The sequence below is a fragment of the Euprymna scolopes genome, chromosome 7, assembly GCF_053919585.1.
Source record: "Euprymna scolopes isolate OS-2025 chromosome 7, ASM5391958v1, whole genome shotgun sequence".
NCBI lineage: Eukaryota > Metazoa > Mollusca > Cephalopoda > Sepiida > Sepiolidae > Euprymna > Euprymna scolopes.
This window is the reverse complement of record NC_136488.1, coordinates 103,758,853-103,776,626: the sequence shown is the minus strand read 5'-3', so window position 1 is coordinate 103,776,626 and position 17,774 is coordinate 103,758,853. Positions and strand designations below refer to the sequence as shown.

Here is a 17,774-nt window from a genome sequence, read left to right as displayed (position 1 = left end):
TGTATCCAAAAAAATAAATAAATAAAAATAAAAAAAATAGTAATTTTCTCAGTATGAAGGGTTTCCCCTGCAATGACCGAAGACCAATTAACTGAAGTGAAGTGCAGCATCAGAAATCCCTGGTGGAAGGCCAAGCTAAATGCTTTGCCGCTTTATACCAAACAGCCGAGAAGACGCCACAGTGGGAATTTTTTTTTTTAACTCGATCAAATAAAGATAGAGACGGTGTCCGTTTGCGAATCTGAAATATTACGATCTGGGAAGTATGCAAAACTTCTTGCGGAATCTAACCGACGCGAGGACCCCGATGCAAAAAGCCTTTGGCGAACATACACAAACGCTCGTGCCCATTTTGCCTTTTATATATTAGTTAATGTTTTACTGTTACTCTAATTTTACGTGATTAAAATAGGAATTAACAATTTATTGAAAATATATTCGCAAAAAAAAAAAAAAACTGGTTTTCTAATAATTAAAAAATAGGTAAAGCACTTGTAATAAATGAATATCCGAACGATTTTAGTACTAATAGAACAGAGTCAATTCAAAATATTGATGGAGAATTCTGAATCAGTTCGAGAAATAACTAAAGCATTTTGCGATTTGCAAACCACAAAACATAAGCAGATAACACGAAGCTTTCGGTGGGTTTGATGATTAAATAAAAAAAATATTTTAGACCCTTAAAAAAATAGTTTACTCCCTTCCTTACAAAAAAATGTGGCTTTCAAATTGTAAACAATGTTTCTATTAGCAATGTTTTAAAACGGGTAAAAACCCATTAAAAACGGTCCATAAATGATACACTTTTTTTTTTTTTTTTTTTTTTTTACACAGTGATCACCACTTATCAAGGCCCGGAAGCCACTCAGGGATAAGGGTTATTGCAAGTACATTACGTTAGTGTGGAGATTTTATGGAGTGTTTACTTAAGGGGGCGGTTCATTAGGAATTTGTTAACATTAGACTTGAAGACATCCAAGTTGTAGTCCGGAGGGAAGCAGGCAGACGGAACAGAGTTCCACAGGCGTGCAGTTCTAAGAAAGAAGCTTTGTTCATGAAATCCGCGTTTTGATTTAGGCACAGATATAGAGTGGGGGAAATTTTTCACAGTGGATTCAGCTAGACGGGTGTTTTTCGTGAAAGATTGGCGAGGGGGGACCAGGGATTGGAGTTCAGACGAGCACCTGCCATGAAAATAACGATAAAACAAGGATAGGCTTGCAACGTCTCTTCTGTGAGAGAGAGGTTGCAGGGTAGAGAAAAGGGCACCCCCCACTAAGCCACGAAGTCTATTTTGTACTCTGTCAAGGCATGATAGGCTGTTTTTGGCAGCTCCTGCCCAGATATGGCAACAGTATTCCATCCCTGGACGTACTTGGCTTTTATATAGATAGAGAATTGCATCAGTAGTGAGATATCTTCTGGAGCGGTAGAAGGATCCCACCATCTTTCCAGCGACCTTGGCAACAGACTTGATGTACGTGTTCCATTTCAGATCAGGAGTAAAGGTCAAACCCAGAAGCTTGTCAAAACACGGGGCCTCACCCAGACGAGAGCCATCCATCACAATTGATGCCAGATGGGGATCAGAGCGTTGATGATGTAAGGATAGGAGTTTGGTTTTGGATGCATTAAAAGTAACTAGCCACATCTTCCCCCACTGAACCACGCGCTCGAGATCAGAGGAGAGAGAATCAGAGAGAACTTTGTCATTTACAGCCTTTGATGTGTTGCTGTAGATGGTCGTGTCATCAGCATAGATGTCAACGAATGATTTAAGTATGTGTTTTCATTTTACCCGCTTTGCACCGCTCTGCAACCTTTCGTCTCTGACATACACACGTAGTGAGTTTTTTTAAATAAGAATTAAAAATTATATTTTAGCTCCTAAAAACTAGGTTTCCCCATTCCTTCCAACAAATATGGCTTTCAAATCGTAAACTGCTTCAACCATTTCTGTTAGCAATTATTTTAACCAGGTAAGGACCCATAAAAGAACGGTCCACAAAAAAATGCAATTATTCGACTCGCCTCACGCAGCTCTGCGAACTTCCGCCTTGGATGAGATACAGATTGAAAAAATTGTAACAAAAAGAAATATTAAGTTTTATAAATAAGATTCTTATTCTCATTCATATTTAATATTTATTATTTTTTATAATTACTATTATCGGTAATACATGATATATATTTATGCATTCATTATACTATTAATTATTCTTTTCGTTAATACATTCTTTTCTGTTTCTCATCTATTCATCAATTCTCGTCCACCAAAATACTTAGTGTTTTAAATATAGAGAAATCAACAAATAGATAGATAGATAGATAGATAGATTCGGCCACTCTGATGGAGCCTAGACAACGAAACACGTGTCAGTGGAAACTTGCATTTGAAACTAACTAGTAATATATATATTACATTCCTGTGTCTCAGCGTTCCCTGGAAAAAAAAGATTCCATAGCTAATCTTGAACAATCATGGACAAACACAAAAAAGGGCCTGAAACTTTGTCACATTAAATAAAAATAAATCGTTGACGTTTTCTGCAAGACAAACGTGGTTTCTCCCACGTAAAGAAAAAAGTTTCGACGCAGTTTTGTTTTGTTTTTTAAGACTTTGTCACATTAAAAAAAATAAATCATCGCAGTTTTCTCCAATATCGATTTAAAAACTAAACTATCTTGAATATAAGAGATTTATCATCTTTTCCTCGTAGAATTTGGGTCAATAAAATCAATGCAACTGTAGGGGAAAAGAAGTTTAAGTGAAATTAAATCTCTTTGCCCCAAACAAAATAAGAAAGAAAAAAAAAGAATAAAACAAAATGACACCTTCTTCTGATTTGAAATGCATCGCATTTATTTTTTAACAAAAAAAAAAAAACAGATGAATAAGCAAAGGCCCGATCGGTGAAAGTTTTGCGAAGTCATTAGAATGTTAGATGAAAGTCCTTCTTGGAATTAATAAGATTAAAAGGTAAAAGTTTTGTGTGAAAATAATGTCCTTATTTTAAGATAAGTTTTTTAACTGGCAAAATTCGCCTTATTTAAAAGTCCCATGAGGAAAGTAATTGATGATGAAAGTAATTCGTTGTTATTAATTAGAAAATGTGCGGAATGAGTGCGTGTGTGCATAAGTGTGATTTTCGAGTGTCCGCGTGGCGTGTGTAATTATAGTTTTGACAGCGACGATGTTATGAAAACATGAAGCATGTTCTCGTGTGACGTCGAAGCGAGAAGGGAAAAAGAAGGGAAGAAAGAATGTTTGATGCGTTTTTATACATTTTGGACCGGCTCCAAAACAAGATTGCTACTGCTGATATTTTGGTTTTTGGAAAAGCGTTAAAAAGGCAATCTTCTAAATTTTCTCATTGGTCGCTTGTGTCACGTGATACTGTCTTAATCTACGTCCGCCAGAAATATGTTGATTTTACTTTTGTTGTTGTGAGAAAAAGTGTGGGTGTATTTGAAATTATGCCGTTGCTAGAAGAACTTATTTTTGTGCAAAATGCGCGGGAAATTAAAATGAATTAACGTTCGTTTATTTGCGCGCGCACGTGTGTGTGTGTGTGTGTGTGTGTTTGTGTGTGTTTGTGTGTTTGTGTGTGTGTGTGTGTGTGTGTATGACTGCACATAACAGAGTCAAAATGCGAACACTAAATACTGAAGTTATTAAAATCAGCTAAATGTTCGATTATTTAAAATTAAACAGAGCTATTAAAAAGTAGTTTGAGATGGAAAAATTTCGCACTTTATTTATATAAGTTCAAAGGATTCAAGCAACAAATGTTTGGTGTACGATCGTTTCTACATGATTTGGAATAATTTATTTCACTTTAGATGATTTTCAAAAAGTGTCTTTACCAGCGCCCTTTATAACATCGGAAATAAAAGTACATATTTTTATCATGATAGTATGACGTCATTCTATTTATAACACCAATAATGGTAATCATATATATTATCAGTTATCGTTTATTCTACTTCACTTTGTATTTAAAATACTTGTATATTGATCATGTTATAAATATAATGATATAAATTTATATACTAAGAAGCTGTTTTTCCAATAACAACAGGATTTTTTATTTTCATTGTAAATTTGAGGTTTTTCTTGTTTGATTTCTATTTCTGATGTAAAGAGGGGCGTTGATGAAAAGACGTTTTGGAATTATCGAAAGTAAAATAAAATATTCCAAATCGTATTTGAAACGATCGTACATAAAACATTCGGGCGTTTTCAAACTTAGAACTGATATAAATAATGTGCTGATTTTATTTATCTCAACTTACTTAATAATTACTTGTACAATTAAATAGACATCGCACAAATAATTCATACTTATTGTAAGTTTGAAACAGTGATCGTCACCTTTCTAAAATAACGTCTCAATCGATGAGGATAAAGAAATTAAAAAGAAAACGTCACAAACTGAAAAGTTTACAAAAAGAAAAAAAGGTAGATATCGGTATAAAGAGATAGGAAAAGCGTCTCTTTATGGGAATAGAGCGGATGATATCTTTTTTTTTTAAGTCATTTCAAATGGTGTTTTTTTTTTTACTTGCTGTTTACTTTATTTCTTCCTCTAAATACGTGAAATGTTTTTTGGCTTTATGTACCCATGCCCATATTCTTTTTTTCTTTTAAAGTCAGTGAGTTCTTATTCTTCTGATGAGTCAGGGCGGAAAATATTAAAAAATAGATATAATAATTATATGATTGCTTCTGCGTTACGAAACAGGTGCTGTCAAGAATTGAACATTCTAACATGCTGAATATATTTTCATATTTCGAGAAAAATCGTTTATCAAAACAATTAAGAATTCTTATTGAAGTCAGGCCGTATCTACAACAATAGATATAAAGAAAACAAACAAAAAGGACTGATAACAATTCTTAATAATCGTTTGATAAAGAGACTTAATAATCGTTTGATAAAGAGAAATATTGAAAATCTTTAAAAACCATTAACATCTAGGTTATGTTGCATTATTTAGATTTATTATTTATATTAAGGCTTTTAAATAATATATAAGGTGTTTAGATATTTAACAGACTGTTTATGCTGTTAGAGCCTATTTTAAAATAAGTGAAACGAGATTTTCTAAATAAAACAGTGTAAAACAAATTCTAATTCATGTTTTCCAGAAATTAACTTTAAGGGTTCGACATTTTGTAAGATATCTAATATTTATGAATGCTGCCTATTTGAAATTACTTTTTTTTTCTATTTCTACCAAGTATTAATAGCAAAATTAGTTGCGTTTTATCTATTTGACGAAATATAAATTATTAAATATAGTATAACACAATTCGAGCACGTATATGTTTTATATATAGTAAAAAAAAATCTTCCTTGTTATTAAGTGTTTGTAAAATGAATAAAATAGTATTTTATTTTAGAATTAAATATTAGCGCCAACATTTTCCAGTTAACTATAAATCGCGTCACCTGATTTCACAAGGAACTTTTTTCTTGCTAATGGACAACCATTTATCCAGGTTAAAAAACACTTCATGACAAGGGTTAATTAGATCAAGGGATTGGTAGTTTGATGATGGATACTGGGAGATGATTGAAAATGTTCATATAACACGCAATCGAAATAGACAACCCAGAAAACGAATCTTCACATTCCATGAGCAATGTTTGTCACAGATGGTAAAGAATTGTTGTTTCCAACGGTTAATTTCTCCATCTTATTAATCATTATCATCGCATAAATTATACACATCGCATAAATTATACTTCATAAATTATACACACAAAAAAGAAAAAAAACATTAGTTACTTTTGAAATCAGTTGATGCGGTTTTCAGATGGTTTAAGAATCTAGTGGCGAATGCTGGAGCCTTTGTTGAATACTAAATAAACCGCATGCCATAAACTTATATTACTTACGTGTTACAATTATATTTCAATGATAAATTACAAGCATTAATAATATTGAATTACTTTATAGTCAAGCTGCAGTGTGCCATAAAATGCAATGATCGTTTATAAAATTAAAAATTGGTTACCTTAGTAAACACCAAATGAACACGGGAAAGGTTGGTTTTTTTTGTTGCCATATGGAAAGAAATAGTTACACAAGAACAGAGCCGCGTGAAAGACAGGGGGAAATATCCCGGAAGACAGCGAGAAAATAGTTTATGTTTACTAAAGGTAATATCTATTTGGATGGCGTTAATGATTGACTACTAGCTAATAAAGCCACCAAAGCGTAGAAATAAGAATGGGCCTGTGTAGGAACATATGCTCACAATGTGGAATAGCGGCATTGTTGAATGCTCGCTCCAAACATCCTGTCTAAACAAGCAACAGCTTAAAAGCGATAAGAATTGTGCTATTATATTACGGACGACGTATACAACCTCCTCTCCTTTCTCTAACATTTTAGGTTGTTCAGTATTTTTTTTATCTTAGTGTATTATTTTTTTTTTTTTTATTAATCACTACATTTTTAAATCATTAAAAAGTTATGTTCTAGGAGAGTGGTATTTCTATGCAAGTTTAAGCTAAAATGTAACACCCCTACAGTTTTCTCCCAGGCTTTAGCTAAAATCATCCTGTCTACATCGCAAATTAAATGAGAAGGATCATTGTAAGAAACTTGCATGGACTGAACAACCCTTTAAAAAGTAAACATTAAGTTATTTTTTTATATAGTTTCAATCCGAGGATGTGGTATTCAATCGACATGGTAATTAGATCATGTATTTGTATTTTCGAATTAAATAAACTGTCAAAAATAATGAATAAATCGCCTGAAAATATCAACGGTTATTTTGTAGAAGAGTCCAGCCAATCGTGCGCGGTGTGTGCACACACATTTGGCCTATTTTTCTAAGTTTCGTAGAGATATGTGTCAAATTATAGGTTAAGTCGTATAAAACAGAATAAACATAGTTGTGAAATGCATAGAGGGTCGATGGACAGTTGTAGGAGTTTATTGGTAGACAGAAATATAAGGGAATTAATGTTTTAATGCAAATATTCAGTGAAAAGAGTGGATTTCAACCTCTTATGTAAGAAATTAAACGTTTTAAAATGTCTTCAATTTCAATACATTTATAAAACGAGAACATTGGATATTTCATTTTATACATTTTTATAATGACACATATGATCAACACCTTTCTCCATCATGAGCGCCGCCATGTTTGATTAGAATATTCTGGGTTTCACACGATGGTTAGAAATAAACAGGATAACATTCCACGAAGAATAATATACTAATGCTAAAGAAACCACTGTATTTGCATAAATAAACATACGTTTATTTTATCACAACTGCTTTTTCAATAACAAACATACGAAAGACAATACATGCAACACAAAGGCGGGGGGGGGCAATGTAACGGGTGTAATTACTTAGGTAGCAGGGCATTTGTAAGGAGTGTATATCTTAAGAACTTCAGTACTTATGAAGTTAGTCCCAAGTATCGATGAAGAAGCTCAAGTCATTCGCTATGAAGCGGTTTACAATTTAAAAGCCATGAAAAAATTGTAAAGAGTGAGACGACACAGCATGTAACATGTTAGATTAGGATTGAAATAGATTTTAGCTCCCTTCTCCCCAAAAAAGAAGAAAAATTGTGAATCTCAAATCGTAAACTGTTTCGACTATTTCCGGGACAGACATGGGATTTTTTGTTGATGCATAGGACCGTTTCCATAAGTACTGAAATCCTCTAGATGTACATTTCTTACATTTGTACCTGTAATAGTCTATGTAACAATCCCTAGTACATACATGTAAAGAGTGTCCCAATAAAATGTATACACTCTTTAAATGACCATAAAACCAACATTTATTATCAGAAAGAAAAGGTTCATGCATCCAAATATTTGGAACAAATAAAGAAACCAGCTAATTATCAAAAGTTTGCAAATTATTGGCCATTGTTGTCCATGAACAGCTGACAATGCTCACTGATTGAATCAAAAACGTTCCTAATCAGTTCAATTGGTATATTTACTCATCTTCTTTCAATGGTCGCTTTCAACTCATTCATTATAGCTCGTTTTGTGGTGTATTTGATACGCACCCCCACCAAAAAAAAAGAAGAGAAAAATCCAGAGGGGGGGGGATCAAATCCAATGAGTGTGGACAGTACTCGATACTTTCTCTTTGTCCTAACTATCTGTTTCGCAGGTGACTATCAAGATATGCTCTTATGTCATGATGATAGTGGGGAAGTGCTCCATCCTGCTGGAAATGCCATTCTTTATTTCTAAACATTTCTTGGGAACGTGGTATAGCGTATTCATATAGCAAGTTGAGATAATTTAAAGAATGTACACATCCTGTATATAAACATACCTAACTTTAAGTATATGATTAGATGGAGTACTATAAAATAATGTTTTAGATTAGCTATTGATACTTGTAGTTTCAGCAATTATTGTAAATATTATTCACTGGACTTACAAATATCACATGTGCTTCATTCTTCAGTCAGCAACTTAATGACGGATAATAGGATTTCTATATCAATCTTTAAGTTGCTGGTTGATGAATGGAGCGCATGTGATATTCTTTGGCCCAGTAGACAAGATTTATCATATCTCCTAAAACTACAGGCAACAATCTATTGTTACCATATTTAGCATGAAAAATGCACGAGCGTGTTAAACTCTGTATGGAGTATGAACGATGCTGAAATAGTCAGATGTCATATGGGCCCAACTTACTAAAAACCAAAGACAAAACATCAATGATGCATACTCATGAGTGCCTAAACCTAAACATGGATTCCATTAATAAAGCTTCTTTCCTAGGAATGCCCGACTCTGGAACTGTTCCGCTAGTCTGCTTTCCAGCTAACTACAATACTGTCATCTTTAAGTCTAACGTAAACAAATTTTTATTGAACCATCCTTGTAAATGATCTAATTATACCATACTATGCTTCTATCCCAATCTGCTATACTCATATTAACCGTTATCCTCCAGTGACCTCCACGCCTTTATATGTGGTGACCCTTTTATAAAAAAAAAATGATGAGTCGAGATGGGCACACATATGTCCCAAATTCTAGCCCAAGCTAGACCGCGATTTCGAGTAATTTTCGTACTTCTAAACTGAAGAATCATTATCACTTGTTGCCAATATAGTTCATAAGAGATAACTTCTGAATGGTTCAAGGGAAGTAACTCATGACTTATACTGTCGCAATACGTTGTTTACCAACCCAAATCTTCTTTATCCGTGTTTATTCCTTTCTTGAAGAATATTTTGTAAGTTTGACTCGTTCTCGTAATCATAGAGTAATCATTAATGAGGATGCAAGTCAAATTATGTAAACAACAACAATTCCTCATTTCAGAAATTTCGTCAAATTAAAATTTTTATTTTATTAAAATATTTCATAATTAAAACTAGACAAGCAGACCGGTTGGTTTATGGGTAATACAGAAGAAGGGTAGGACCATTGCACTTGGTATTTTAAAGATGTTTGACAGAGTGTGGCATCTTGATCTTCTACATACACTTCGAGGTGATAAGATTCTCGACATTATTAGACTTATACTTTCTGATCAAAGCTTTTGAATAATTCTGGATTGTGTCTCTTCATTCGCTTTTCCTATCAATACCGGTATTCCATGGGGCTCTATGCCTAACAGTGTTTCTTCTTTGTATCAATCATCCTCTAAAGAATATTATTCAGAAGATAAACATCTACACTGATGATATTACTTTCTATTCTCGCGTTTCTTTTTGCCCATCTCTTTGGAAGCCATTGAAATATGTAGCTGATTTAGAAGTTGATCTGGATTAGGTTATGGATTAAATTATGGATTAGGTTAAGAAATGGCTCGTTTTGTTGAATTCTGTTAAGACTCAACTCGTATCTTTCAATTGTATGTGTATCCCTTTTCTTCATTAGATTATACTGGATGGCTCTGCTCTCAATAAGAAATAGTCTCTAAAACTTCTTGATCTTTCCTTCTCATCAAATCTGGTTTAGAGTTCATATAATAGATCCATTGCTCTTTCTGATTCTCATAAAATCGGTTCTGTCTATAGTTTTTAACTAAAGACAGAACTGATTTTTTCTCATATGTGAGGTTATTCTCTATTACGGGAAATTTACTATCAGACTATGTATGGAATACTGATGTCATATTTGGGCTGGGAAATCTCTGCCCTATTTCAGAAACTGTGAATGATGTCGATCGATCGACCCACCACCAACCGTTCATGAATCAGGTGTAGTTCAAATGGCCACTGATTTGATGCTGTTGTCAACGTCACACACTATAAAGGAGGAATATACCTGTCAATGGTAGATTATGACCTAGGGCGATTTGCCATTTGGAGAGAGATTCGAGCAGTAACAGCAGACATAACTGTAAAAGAATTGGAAAAGATTTCATTTGGGGCGTCGACCAGTTAAAGAGGTTCTGATGGACATTGGGGTGGCATTCTGCTGGAAAATACTTTGGAGGATATAAGTGGCATATCAGCTGAGTGGAAATGATAACATAGAATGAAACCATAGAATTATAAAAGCCATTGCTGAAAGAGGGGAAATATCACCTGCAGAAGCGATGGTTTGGTCCAATATGACACCTAAATCTGGCCAGCTTGAGGAAACAGTACTGCATAGGACGATCTTTAAATAAGAATGACGACACCTTGGATTTAGAGTGACTGCAGAAAAATCCGACAAGCCAAAATTTATACAAGTTAGATAGCAAGTGTGGATTAAACCGCTTGGAGCCTGCTGCACAACAAACTGGACAAAAGTTATGATCACTGGGACACATTCACATAACAATATCAATGTGGATGGTGTATCAAGAAATTTTCTTGACATTAGGTTGACTTGGGGAAATCTAAAGAAAGATGGGAAAAATGAGCAATAGGAAGCCCAAGATAGACTGTGAAGATCCACAAGAGAGTGATGTCCGCTGAGATGGATGGATGACTACGTAATGCAAGTGATCAAAGAGATCAGGGGGAGGGGGAGGGGTGTGTAAAAGAGTGAAAAAGAAAGGAAAACCAGAGATATGGAAAATAAACTTTCCGGCAGGGAAACAAAAAAGAAACATGGCGATGGATAGAATCAAAATATACATAATGACTGCAGAAGAAATCATGCGAGATTTGCAAATGTGGCAAAATAGAAAATGTATAAAAAGACGAATGTCGGAGACCAGGGGTAGTGTCAAAGAGGTTCGACTCTGTGCACATTGACTTTTTTGTGGAATAGTCAGGAATAGATGTGTGGGCATGATTTTTGTGTAGACGACTGAAAGAAGTTTTTTTTTTGTTGAGAACACCTCAATTTTCACCGAGACAGATAATGACTTGTGTGAAAATTTTAGTAAACATAATAATAATAATAATAATAATAATAATGGATAGTGATGAAAAGATGTCAATTCTGATTAACATTGGAGATAAAAAAAATAACCTTACAAGAATTCAAATTCCCCAGGTATATTCAGATCAACTACGATGTCTGTGCTAGTTATAAGACAAACATCCTCCAAAGCAAACAAAATAAAAATCGATTTTAACTAATCAATAATAATTATTTTTTCAGACATGCCAAAAAACAAAATCACAACTCATTATTGCCACATATTGAAAAAATTCTTAATTCATTAAAATTATGGTCCAAGAATATCTGTTATCAAATTTGATGGCATATTTTGAGATATTTATTTATTACTAAAACTAGCTGTATCAAACCGGCGTTGCTTGGGATGTAGTAAGTATATATGTCTGCATATACAAAAAAAATAAATAAAAATTTAGTTGCAAAATAGACAACTCGCAATTATATTCTTCAATTAAAATATGAGTTGTTGCAATTTCTGATTTCTATTTTAGGTAATTATTCTTAAATGTTTCATATCAGTCATCTGGATGAGACAAACTCATTTTTTAATTAATTGTAATAAAGTATGTTATGATATTTGCAAGAACATGGTACAACAATAACAAATAGTAAAGGAAATTCTTATGATGCAACTTTGTTAACAAGCTTGATTTTGTTTTTGGCATTCTTGCACATGGTATTATAGTACCGATTGAATTCAAACTTGGCTCATCTAGATCGACAGTCAGTATCTTTATCTGCTAAACTATTGTACCCCCCCCCAACAATAACAAATAAAACTAACGAGCCAGAAGTACAGTTTATTAGCTTAAATGCTGTTTGGGACTGAGGCAAAATATGTTAGACGTTTTATGTATTGAGAATCACTTAAATAAATCATAGAAATTTTCAAATATAAGCGATTACTATTGAAATATATTTTGTTAATATTTGTTTTTTCAGGGTGTTATTTGTTTGTTTTAATTTTAATCCATAATATTTCTGAAATATTACGTTTCTGGGTGTTAGTGGTGTTCAAAATAGATGTCTTTTCAGGTTAGATTTTAAACCTAAGAGAAGGTTGGCACAATGTCACAGAGAGTGTAGGGCATGTGCGTTGCAGCATGAACTGAGTAAAGAGTTATGTCCGGCATTTGTGAAGACAAGTTTCAAATGTAATGGGAAGAATCATTGTGCTATTTAATGCAAATCCGTGAAAAAAAAAAAAAAGAATATCTGTACAGTCGAAACAACAGGACGACAGCAGTAGTGGTTCAGACTATGGACATGTAGACATGGTCACAACAAAAGAAATAAATTTTGTAAGACAAACGGTAATAAAGGCAGGGATGATAATGAAAGAAAAACCAACTATTTTTCAGCTTGATATTGAAGTTAGCTTTTTGCTCTTTCAAAACAAAACAGTTATTTAACTAAAAGCTATATGATTTTTTTTTCATAAACAATTGAAAACAGTTGACGATTGGTATGGTATGTGTACGAACAGAATGGTTAACAAAGCTCTTATCGATGTTCAGAATGAATTTCTAAATAATAGTATTATTATTTAGAAAACCATTTTTAATATGAGAAGGATGGCTGGTTGTGCTTTATGAGCTATTCTGTACTTTCCATTTAGCAAAGAATTTCATGATTTACCATAATTATAATGATTTGATTGGATATTGCTACTAATCAGTGAGTTGAGGAAAATTAGGCAACAAAAAATTAGAACAAAGTAGGAAAATTAAGCAAATATGGAATAAATATCGATAGAAAATTGATTTTAGAACCTTTCTTGGTAGATATAGTTTTAAATAAGAGATAATCGCTTTCCAATAATATTTAAAAATAATTATTTAAGGCTATTTATTGTTGTTTTTAAGAAAAATAAATCCATTTTTTAAAGTTAAGTATTTGTAATACGGTTTTTGTTTACATCTTTCAATTATATTATTTTTTTTTTTTAAGTAGTTAATTAAAACCCTATTACGAGATTAAATCCATCATAATGAATATCGGTTTCTTCTTAAACAAGTCAGCCATTTTAATATTTTGTTTATAGTTGACATCAGTTACTTCGTAGACTGTTCGAAATTTGAATGGAATTTGGAAGTATTTAAACTATCGAATGGAAGGTCAATTAAGTAAACTTGCTTTAAAATTCTTAACAAATTGAAAGTTCTAATTCTGTTGTATTAAAAATTGAAAGTTCTAATTCTGGAAGCTATTTAAATTAAATAATTTTATAATCACTCATCATTTCTAACTTTCTAACTTTTTAGGTATGTTCACAAATTTAAAAAAGAAAAATATATTGTGTATTTAACTGCTAGAAAACGTTAGAATGATTCTTTAAAGGTGAAATAGATGTCTCACGCTTTTTATTTTTTTTTTGGAGGGGGGGGTCTTCCTTTAAATGTACAAGGTTGCAATGAAGTAATTCACAATGAAGGACTATTTTATATTTTGAGTTTGTGGGAGTTATTTCCCTTGAACCAGTCGTTTTACAATGTTGGCTTTTTGGAGCTTATATGTATTCGCTCTGACAGCATTGATATTCTCTTCCTCCCATCTCTTCTATATTCATCTATTCAATTAATATTTACACGCAAAAGAACTTTTTCTTAATAATGTTTACATTTAAATTAATGAAAACTTAAATTATATAGTAAGTACATAAAACATATATCCTTTAATTAACAATTTCCACAGCTCCCGTGAGTAAAGTATAAATGAGCATCAGCATCACTTGTTAAATGATTAGAGCAATTATTTGATTGAATTGAAATTTATGTATAATTTAATAAATGTGAAAGTTCTTCATCTTAAAACAGCTTCGATATTTTGCATCAAGTGTTTATCAAAATTTTCATGCTGATCCTGATATACCAACATAACACAACGAACAATCAAAGATACATCCTCGACAATCAGTCCATGCGGTTCTATTCAATCCTATGAGATTCACCTTCTCAGGCATTACCTTTTCTTTGAGAAGGAGATTAGTTTGTTAATTGCCTGGGATGCTTCTACGGAAGAATGCAGACAGGGTTGTTCCGGCATTTTTTTGTAGACTAGAGAGTACTTGTCTTAGTGCACTGGCTTTCCAAAGCCACACTTAACCTTGTGCCTAACTTCTTGGAAATGAAGAAAATAAACAACGTAGATTAAAATACAACAAAATGATTAAATACAGGTCATATACCTCGATTAAGCTAGCAAATATACTCTGTGAACCAAGTGTATGAGAGATCTAAATAATTGTGCTTAAAGCAACGGTTAGAATCCTGAAAAAATGTTCCTGTTGGAGTTTCAGAAATAGGGAGTGAATACCTTGCATCCGATAGGATGCTCCTTCCCAACAGAAACAAATAGATAAAAATACCAGCAGCTGAAAGGAATGGTTTAAATTGACACTGTATCTAATTTTTTTCTTTTAATAAATATGATAGCAAAATATTTGTTTATTATATGAAGAAAAAAAAAATTAAAAATGACTTATATTATTATAAAATAGATGTATTTTATCATTTTGCTTTTACTATAGGCCAGTTCTCTGCCTGCCTCTCTCTCTCTCTCTATATATATATATATATACTTAGTTATACTTTGGAAATTTATATATATATATATATATATATATATATATATACTAGCATTTCAGCCCGGCGTTGCCCGGGTGTTTGGATGTGTATGTTAAGCAAAAAAAAAAAAAAAAAAAAGTGGTAGTAGGAAGGCAGGCTCGAACCCATACCGTGAAGTAGGAAAAGAATGGGGAAAAAAACCTGACGACTTTGCGGTTACGACCACCGCCAAACCTGAAGTGACTTATGTTAACATTTAGGCTAGACAATCGAAAGGAGAGGATAACTTTAAAAAATATCGGCCAAAAAAGCAACCTTCCCCCTGTAAAAAAGTGCCTGGTTGAAGGGGAAGATATTAATGTTTTTAGCCAATTTTTCGATATTTGTCGTATGAAAGGTCGAACTTTAAAACGATACTCATCTTGGTAAAATTGGTCGCCTTTGTCGAAAGTTTTAGCAGACATGCAAACATGCATACATATATTTATATATTGGTAACTAAAAATTTTCGCCCCAAACATATTAAAAAGCTTGCCCTACCTCTGAATACCCTTTATGTAAAATCTCAAATGTTTAGACCAGAAATTGTCTGAGTAATTTGGTAGAGACCGCAGAGGTCAAATATATTTTTAACTTTGACCCCTATTATGGCCCCTTAATAACTTGATTTGAGCCCAAAACGATAGATTTTAAGTTGGATCAATGTCCAAGGAACCTATATCTAAAATTTCAAGTGTTTAGACCAAAAATCGTCGGAGGAGTTCTCAAAAGTATAAATCGTTGAACTTTGACCCCTTAACAGCTAAATTTCTGACCGAAAACCGATCAAAAAGATTTTCCCAAATCTCAGCAGTACCTTGTATATCAAACTTCGAGTCTGTAGACTTAAAATTGAGAGAGTTATTGCATAGGGAAATGTACACACACACAAACACGTTTATATATATATATATATATATATATATATATATATATATACACACATATAGATAGATAGATAGATAGATAGATAGAGAGAGAGAGAGAGGAGAAAGTAGAGAAATATTTCTCCAAACAGTTTTGCACAATTTTTATGTCTCCAAACGAAGTTTAAAATTTAAATATTATGAAAGAAAATCTCATGTCTAGAATATTGCTTTCTTATTCAAATCCATTATATGAATATGTCTAAAATAAATGGTGTTTTAATAATAAATCCTAAAATTCAGGGAATCTTGTTTAATTGATGGCTAATGATAATGCATCAAATTTCATGCAAATCTGAAATATTTCAATTTTCAGATGGGGTTAGTGCACATTATGCTTCTAAAAACCTTTAAAATATTTTTTTAAAATCCTGATATTTGAGGAATATTTATTAACTCATGTCTAATGCATTATTATTGCTACTGGCTTATGAATATCAAAATACTTATTGTTAAAATTTCACAAAAATTAGCAAGAAACTTTCATATCTTTTTATCCCCTTAGTATAAAATTAAATAAACTAAATATAACTCACATCTGGAATCTTTATGAATAGTAGCAAATTCCATAATGATCTGTTAATTAGTTTATGAATTAATCCAGTACATACATGTATATAAACATACCTAACTTTATGTATATGATTAGATGGAGTACTATACAATAATGTTTTAGATTAGCTATTGATACTTGTAGTTTCAGCAATTATTGTAAATATTATTCACTGGACTTACAAATATCACATGTGCTTCATTCTTCAGTCAGCAACTTAATGACGGATAATAGGATTTCTATATCAATCTTTAAGTTGTTGGTTGATGAATGGAGCGCATGTGATATTCTTTGGCCCAGTAGACAGGATTCACCATATCTCCTAAAACTACAGACAACAATGGCTAAAAAAAGAAAGGATTATGTATCTATGACTATATGTAATCATATATAATTGTTTTGTGTGTGTGTTTTTTTTAAGTATTAAATTCTAAATTATGTGTGTAGAGAGAAGATGTTATTATAACACCATCTTCCCAGCCATTATCTCCTCCTTTGGAGAGAGTGTAGTGTTATATAGCATAATACCATCATGCCAAGCTATAAAATGGGCTCCTTCCAGCCATGTACATTTGCTATTAATATATATATATATATATATATATATATATATGTGTGTGTGTGTGTGTGTGTGTGTATATATACACACACACACTCACACACACACATAATGGTTTCCTTCAGTTTTGACAGACTATGGATATCGACTGTAAGGGTGATTGCACGTGAAACTTTTGTGACAAGAGCTGTGCAATTTCCAACCACACCTCTCTTGAATCAACATTGTTACATACCAGTGGTAAGTGCAGGTTCAAGATTTGACGAGAACCGGTGTGTCAACGTGATTATACCATATGCCACACACGTACGCACATATATATATGTGTGTACACACATGCATATATACACACACACACACGTACACAAACGTGCATATATAAACACACACACAAGCATGCATATATAAACACACACACACACACATAAACACACACACACATACACACATATAAACACACACACACACACATATACACACACACATATAAACACACACACACATATATATATACACACACACATATATATATATACACACACACACATATATATATATACACACACATATATATATATATACACATATATATATATATACACATATATATATATACACACATATATATATATACACACATATATATATATACACACATATATATATATACACACATATATATATATATATATATATATATATATATATATATAATGACTTGCTTCTAAAATATATATATATATATATGTATATATATATGACAAA

General features: G+C 32.4%; 1 protein-coding gene across 9 annotated transcripts in view; it reads right to left on the bottom strand.

Annotated features, from left to right (window-relative positions):
* The window catches only part of LOC145279872 (cytosolic carboxypeptidase 1-like), a 657,874-nt gene that overhangs the window by 541,037 nt on the left and 99,063 nt on the right, over positions 1–17,774 (bottom strand). The window contains exon 1 of one of the 9 annotated variants that reach the window (XM_080131326.1): positions 6,029–6,305. The exons of the other annotated variants lie outside the window; for them this stretch is intronic. The gene's annotated coding sequence lies outside the window, so the exon portion shown is untranslated. Of the gene's footprint in view, positions 1–6,028; positions 6,306–17,774 lie in introns of those variants that run through there. 9 annotated transcript variants of the gene reach the window in all.